The sequence below is a fragment of the Amborella trichopoda genome, chromosome 4 (genome assembly GCF_054954075.1).
Source record: "Amborella trichopoda isolate Santa Cruz 75 chromosome 4, AtrichopodaSantaCruz75HAP2 v2.0, whole genome shotgun sequence".
Taxonomy (NCBI): Eukaryota; Viridiplantae; Streptophyta; class Magnoliopsida; order Amborellales; family Amborellaceae; genus Amborella; species Amborella trichopoda.
In genome coordinates this window covers 18,614,159-18,622,466 of record NC_142339.1, presented here as the reverse complement: position 1 = coordinate 18,622,466, position 8,308 = coordinate 18,614,159, and the positions used below count along the sequence as shown (strand labels likewise).

The window sequence follows — 8,308 nt, the reverse complement described above, 5'->3', positions numbered from 1 at the left end:
AAAGCAATATTAAGTTTTTGGTTTTTGTTTTGGTGAATAATTTCTTAATTTATTTGTTTTTTTATTTTGGTTAATAATTTCTTGATTTTTTTGGTTTGTTCTTTGGTGAATAATTTCTTGACTTTATTTAGTGAATAATTTCTTGAGTTTTTGGGTTTGTGTTTGGTGAATGATTTCTTGTGTTTGGGTGAATAATTTATTGACTTTCTTTGTTTTAATTTTGTTGAATAGTTTCTTGATTTGTTTGGGTTGTGTTTTTGTAATAATTTATTAATTTCTTTTTTAAAAGAATTTTGGTCATTAATTTATTTATTTATTAGCGTGAGTCTAAGCTTTTTAAGTTCATGATTTCCTTAAAAAATGGCGTGAATGCACAATCAATATGAATTGGTTGATTTTCTAGAAACTTCCTTATCTTCTTGATTTTCTAAGAATTTTTTGATATTAATTAGAAAGCATACGAGAATGGGGCATTCGGGGAGATATAGATACCTATAGTCGGATGCTCGAAATGCTTCCCCCGTATATGGGTTTGGTCGATTTGTCAAACAAGTTCAGTGGCGATTTCGCACTAATAAGTCAAATAGCACAATCGTTGCATGAATGGTATGGATTTCAGCTCTAGTCACCTTTGCTGGAGCCTTTGCCCCTATAAATGTTGAATTGAGAAAGAATTTCAAGGGTGCTGGTCTTGCTCCAAACGATGCATCAACTGAATATGAATCTCTAACCTGAACCATTCGCGCCCGATTTGCTACTGATAGCTCCTTTGCCATTGGATTCGCCATCTTACTCTGAACGGGGTAGTTCCCCATTATGCTGATCAGGATATTCCCCCCAAAACTTCTCGCGGGTAAGGGGGGCCCTTTTTCTATGATGTTCGGTCTGTCCTAGGGACGTGGCTCACATTCTCTTCGTGATCGGCAGGAAAAAATGGCGTGAATGCGTAATTTCATGATTTCCTTAAAAAATGGCGTGAATGCACAATCAATATGAAACGGCTGATTTTCTAGAAACTTCCTTGTCTTCTTCATTTTCTAAGAAATTTTTGATATTAATTAGAAGGAAAAAGTTTATATAAGGAAGCTATCTTATAATGTAGAACTACTGATGCTCCTCAAAAGGAAAAGGTTTTTATACTTCTCCTACATCATAGAAGATCTATGCTTTCCCTATCATCCAACCGTCCAATTTTGATCAAGAAAGTCACTCATAATTTGATCTTAGATTCGATGTCTCAAAGTATTTTATTATTATTATTTTTTTTTATACAAATTGTATGAATATGAAATTTGGTACATGCAATATTCTCATTGGGGCGCACCGATAAAAAATATTAGAAATAAATTTTTGATAAAATATAATGACCAAAATACCCCTTGAAACTTTCAGAGGTATTTTGGTCATTTTATTTTATCGAAAATATTTTTTTTTTTTTTTTTGCTAGTGTGAGTTTAATAGAGGATTAGACATCCAAAATTTGGTGTCAAAATAGTTTATAGAAAAAAATTTAAAAAAGAATAGTGTAGAGACGTGACATTATGACATTCAGAATAGACGGTTGGATAAGGAGAAGTATATAAGTTTTATGTTGTAGGGGAAGCATACTTTCCTAAAAAATCCATCAGAAAAAATAGTTCTAATGTTTAAAAACCATTTGATTGATCATCTCGACATCGAGATGTATGACTATGAAAAATGAAAAGACTTTAGGTCTTAAAAATAGTGCATTTTACAACATATTTTATTTACACTGTCTATTTTCAAGATTTTTATATATTTATAGATCTACTTGATTTTAGCCATTTTTAAAATTAAAAATTTTATAATTAGATATAAAAATAGATTTTGAGATAATCCTAAAAACATTTTATGTCAAAATTATGCACCATGTTAAAATTTGAAGGTGCACCTTATCTCTACACCTACGGATGCATCTATGCAAACTGCACTCTAATTAGAAATCATACGTAAACAACACGTCGAATCAAGTTTGTGATGAGACAGTATATTTCATACGGATACTAGAGAGAGATGAGATTGACCGTTGGATTTGGATTTCTTAGTTTCTTATTCGATGATTTTATCCTTAGAAGATTAGGGCACCTATTTAAATATGTAGAAGAGCCTTTCCACTCATTAAAAAAGGTTTTTTTCCAAGTATGCTATTGTTTTTGTATTCTGTTTGCTTTTCATAGAGAGAGGGAACAAAGAGAATTGCTTTTCTTCAACTTATTTACTCCTATTCTCTCTCTCTAGACTCTCAATTTTTTTCGCTTGCATCCACCTTGGTTTTTAAGGATCAAGTGAAATTTCTCATATTGAGAGTCTTAGTTTTTTTTATTTTTTCTCCTTCGTGAGTAAATTTTTGTCTTAGTTTGTTGGTTTTCTTCTTTGGTGATTTTTTTTTTTTTTTTTTTTGTTTTCTGCCTGCTTTTTGGTAGTGAAGGTTTGAGTAAAATCTAAGCTTCTGGGCTGTTTCCTTTCTCAATCCGTTGTTACAAGATAGTATGAATTGAATAATCTAGAGAGAGTAAAAAGAAATATAGAGATAGAAAGAGAAGACTATAGAAAGCAAAGGAATATTAATTTTTCTTTGATCTGTCTCCATCTTTGTTTTTGTGAGTTGACATTCACATGATAGCAATATTAATTTTTTGGTTTTTTGTTTTGGTGAATAATTTCTTGATTTCTTTTTTTTGTTTGGTGAATAATTTCTTGATTTTCTTGGTTTGTGCTTTGGTGAATAATTTCTTGACTTTATTTGGTGAATAATTTATTGATCTTTTGGGTTTGGGCTTTGATGAATAATTTCTTGATTTTCTTTGATTTTAATTTGGTGAATAATTTTTTGATTTTCTTGGGTTGTGTTTTGGTGAATAAGTTATTGAATTACTTTTGTTCTTATTTTGGTGAATAGTTTCTTGATTTTCTTGGGATGTGTTTTCATAATAATTTATTGATTTTTTTTTTTGGTAATTAATTTATTTATTTATTACCGCGAGTCTCAGCTTCTTAACTTCATGATTTCCCTAAAAAATGGCGTGACTGCACGATCAATATTTGGTTGATTTTCTTGAAACGTCCTTATCTTCTTGATTTTCTAACAAATTTTTGATATTAATCAGAAATCATACGTAAACAACACAACTTCATGATTTCCTTAAAAAATGGCTTGAATGCACAATCAATATGAATTGGTTCATTTTCCGGAAACTTCCTAATCTTCTTGAGTTTCTAAGAAATTTTTGATATTTGTAAACATGTGGAATCAAGCTTGTGATGAGACACTCTATTTCATGCGGATACTAGAGAGAGAGGAGATTGACTGTTGGATTTCAATTTCTCAGTTTCTTATTTGCTGAGTTTTATCCTTAGAAGATTAGGGCACCTATTTAAATATGTGGAAGAGCCTTTCCAAGGTAGTTTTCCAGGTATGCTGTTGTCTTTGTACTCTGTTTGCTTTTCTTTGAGAGAGGGAGCAGAGAGAATTGCTTTTTTTCAACTTATTTACTTCTATTCTTTCTCTAGAGAGAGAGACTGTCTCAATTTCTTTCACTTGCTTCCACTTGGTTTTTATGGATCAAGTGAAATTTCTTATATTGGGAGTCTTAGTTTCTTGATTTTTTCTTCTTTGGTGAGTGATTTTTTCTCTTAGTTTGTTGTTTACTTCTTTGGTGATTTTTTTTTTTTTGTTTGCTGCCTGTTTTTTTGGCAGTGAAGGTTTGAGTTCTAAGCTTTCTGGACTGTTTCCTTTCTCAATTCGTTGTTACAAGATAGTATGAATTGCACATCTAGAGAGAGTGAAGAGAGATGTAGAGATAGAAAGAGAAGACAATAGAAAGCAAAGGAAATAATGTTGGCTTAGAAATGTCATGAACAAGACTTAAATATCACAACCCACAACTGATCTCTGAATCCGATGCACTCCATATTTTCATCAAACAATTGCGATAAACTAAACAAATTACAACCAAAAGGAAAAAAAATAACAAACCAGATGCATGAGACAAGTTGTTTTCTACGCTGATTCATTTTGACCTTGAATTTATATAAAAAAAAAAAAACCAAAAAACAGTTGATGGAGAAAAAGCCCAAAATCTTTACTAGATTACTGACTAAAAAAAAAATCAAGGAAAAACCAAAAGCTAATGAACTTCGATACTAAAATTGAAATCTTTTAACAAATAGTCTGTATGGATTTCTCATTGTATATTTGATAAAATAATTACAAAAAGGGATGCTCTTTGGTGGTTTTGGGTTTTTCTTTTTATATTGCACGGTTGTATTAGAAAGAATTTAGAAAAGACCATGCACCACTTATCGTTTGATCTTGGGGCTTCTCATCCATTTTTTTTTTTTCTCCTTCTTTCCTTTTTAATAATGCCCTCTAGAGGAAGAAATTAATTGCTCATACCAATATAGTATAATTAGTTGGTCATACCAATATAGTATCTTTTATTAGCACAAAAATTACCATCAATTGATTATGATACAAATATCGTTTATATTTGTTGGTTACATCTTTGTTTTTCTGTTAAGTGCTGCATTGTCTTTTTTTTTTTTTCCACCTAACTGTGAAATCCTATGCCATTGTACAACTTTTATTGTTTCCCTTCCCTGAACTAATTCTTTAATATAACGCAGACAAAGCAGCATGGCTCATCTCCAGAAGTCAGGACCAACTGTGATTGTGAGTAACAATATTCATAGTTTGAATTCTTCAATTTCAATACAAGTCAAGGAAGGTATTCCGGGAGGGAACTCGGCTTTGGGTCAAATCCATGGAGAAGTAGGGATAAACTCGGCTTTGGGTCAAATCCATGGAGAAGTAGGGATCCGAGGATTGTGATTGATCCTGGTAATGTGAAACCCATACTTAATGGTGGCATCTTAACTAGTCGAAAGACCAAGGTTGTTGAGGAGGTTGTGCTTGATGGTCATAGCCTGAAACGACGGAGAGGCTTGTCGTATGGTGGGCAAGGGATGCATGGCTGGTTCGAAAAAAACACTCTTGGTAATTTGCCAAGTTCGAAGGAAAAAAGGGTGACAATCGGTGATTCTATGAAGGAGAGACAAGTAAAACCAAAAGATGGTGCGGTTTTGGGCTCAGATATGAAATTTAATAGTAATATCAATGCAAATGTCTCAACTGCTGTTAGGCCAGGCTCAAGCAATATGGGAGGTGCCATGTTACCCAATTTGAGAAACATAACCTCATTGCCAGATTTGATAAAAGATAACTCAAATATGATTCTTCAATTATTCCAGTGGGACCAACAATGATTAGGGGCTCTTCAGAAGCCTGTTAATCCATTGCCACCAAATCTTTCCTCTTTAAGCTCTACTTTTACAAATGATGCAATTGAGTACTGGGGCTCCATTATTCATGAGCTCTATGACAGAAGATGTGGGGAAATCCCGAATGAAACGCGTGGGTCCTTCAGAGTTAGAGAACCCTCTCTTAGAAGGCTTGGATGATAAGCAAAGGTAAGCAATCAAGAAGGAAAGGGCAAGAAGGATTGAGGAGCAGAACAAAATATTTTCTGCCAAGAAGCTTAGCCTTGTTTTGGATCTTGACCATACTCTTCTTAATTCTGCTAAGTTCATAGAAGTCGACCAAATTCATGATCAGATCTTAAAAATGAAAGTGGAGCAAGACCTGCTCAAGGCTCAAGCCTCGCCGTCACCTCTTCCGCTTTTCACATATGGGGATTTGAACCAAGTTGCGACCGAGGATTTGGAATTTTCTTGAGAGGCCTAGTAAGCTTTATGAGCTGCACATTTGCACAATGGGAAATACGGTGTACGCTACTGAGATAGCAAAGGTGTTGGATCGCACTGGGTCAATATTTAAAGGGCGTGTTATCTCAAAGGGTGACGAAGGTGAGAGATTGCCAAAAAGTAAGGATTTAGATGTGGTTTTAGGGATGGAATCTGCAGTTGTTATCATTGATGATTCTGTCAAGGTCTGGTCCCATCACAAGAACAATTTGATCATTGTTGAGAGGTATACATATTTTCCCTATAGCAGACGTCGGTTTGGACTTCATAGGCCATCTCTTCTCGAGATTGACCACGATGAAAGACCTGAGGATGGCTCATTGGCTTCATCTTTGGCGGCTATTGAAAAGATACACCAGAGCTTCTTCTCTAATCGGTCCCTGAATGAGGTAGATGTGAGAGATATTCCTGTATCTGAGAAGGAAAACATATTAAAAGGGTGCAAAGTGGCGTTTAGTAGGGTCTTTCATGTTGGGCTCACAAACCCTCACCTTCACCCACTTTGGCAATCTGCTGAGCAATTTGGCGCAATTTGCACTTACCAGATTGATGATGATGTCACTCATGTTGTGGCTGTTTCTCTTGAAACAGATAAGGTTAACTGGGCTATGTCTACTGGTAGATATGTGGTCAATCCTGGATGGTTGGAAGCCTCAGCCCTATTGTTTAGGCGAGCGAATGAGCGAGACTTTTCCATTATGCCCCCTCCACCATCTTCATAACAATAAATCCATTGTTCAAAACCAAAGTACATGAAGCCCAACTTAACTTGCCCCCTTGCACAGTTGATAAACTAAAACCCTGCTTTGTCACTGACAAAACAAATCTCCAAAGCACGAAGTGAAGTGAGGTTACTGTTACATTGCCCTTTCCTCACATGAAGAAACCCACCTCTTGTTGTTTCCCCAGCCTCATGTAAAGCTTTAAGGGACAACAAGAAGCCACAACAGGAAATATATGCACTTACAAATCTCACATCTTGAAGCTCAACCCGAAAACCAACCGCGAAACACCCATAGAAGAACATTGAGAACCAAAACATTTTGTTTATCAAAGTTCATGAAGAAAATATGTCATTTGTGGTAATGATGTACAAGATGAGATTGATATAGTGATAAAAGCTATGATTGTTCTTCACAAAAAAAATAAAAGAATAAAATAAAAATAAAAATTAAAAAAAAATTATGACAAGGTCTATTGTGGATATTATATATATATATATATATATATATATATCATTTACATTTTCAAAAATATTGTAAATATTTCTATTTTATTAGTAGATACAAACCAACAATATCACTAAAGAAATAAGTTCATTTAATTATGACAAGGTCTGTTGTTGAGCCTCCCCACAAACTAGTGCTGGCAATGGACCCAGACCCAACGACCGGACCTGACTTAGGTCCGGGCATGGATCCGAAAAACTGGACCCGGTGGTTTGGGACCCGATGTGAATATAGTTAACACATGCCGTTAATTTTGGTGAGATGCTTTGATCTAGACCATAAAAATGATCTTTTTCCCTTTTCAGAATTTTTAGATGATTTTATTATCTTTAAATGGATGATTGTTAAAAGAAAAAGCAAAATATTTTGAATTAATAAAGGCCTAGATCATGAAATTCACCAAATAGATGGTCTAGATCTATTGTTGGAGGGACCCATTTTAACCATGTCTAAGGTGCAAGTTGAAATTTGTTCTTTTGAGGTTGAGTATTTGATGAAGAGAGGGTGTGTGTAATTTTTGGGGTCATACAAATACTTAAAAAAAGGGTTTGCTAAAAGTGTCACAGTTTCTAGATTTATAAATGGTGCATGTATAAAAGTTATAGATGAAAAGAAATAGATACGACAGTTTGAACTCCAGGGTATTTGGCGGGACATACAACAATCATTACAATAAGAAATGTTTAAAACTACTAAAAATATTTAAATTATAAACACAGTCATAATTTTAATTTTAAATATTAAAAATTAGATCTTTAAATCAGCATTCCGTTTTGGTCATAAAGACAATATTATTAGTTCTAATTATTTTAGAGTTTGTAATAAAAATATTTGATAGCTTGTTGGGTCTTAATAATTTTGAAAGCAAGTGAAATCACTCAAATTATAAATTTTCTTTAAAAATTAAAAAAAATAAAATTTGGTCTTCTATTACCTAGATCAGTAGAAAACTCAGAATAATTTTTGTAAAATTTTAGAATTGTTATAAGGAACCTGAAAAATTACCGTATAACTATTTTTTAAAAAATGAAAATGTCACATAGAAAATTAAGTTTCTATAGAAAATTAAGTTTCTATAGTTTACTAGTTCTTTAAAAAGAGAGAAGATAAGTCACTTAACATTCAATTGGAACATCGGACCAACCCATACAAAGAGGGATCCGATGTTCAAATCATCGAACCGCTACGTACTTAAGAAAAAGGAGTCAAAGTATGGGCCAGAACATCTGACGGCCCCATACAAAAGGGTTATTCGATGTTGCAAATGGCGCACGTCTGACATCGTATCCATCAGA

General features: G+C 33.7%; 1 pseudogene; it reads left to right on the top strand.

Annotated features, from left to right (window-relative positions):
• The first annotated feature begins 5,356 nt into the window (after window positions 1-5,356).
• LOC18423353 (RNA polymerase II C-terminal domain phosphatase-like 3 pseudogene) lies at window positions 5,357-6,506 on the top strand (annotated as a pseudogene).
• The last annotated feature ends 1,802 nt before the right edge of the window (window positions 6,507-8,308 follow it).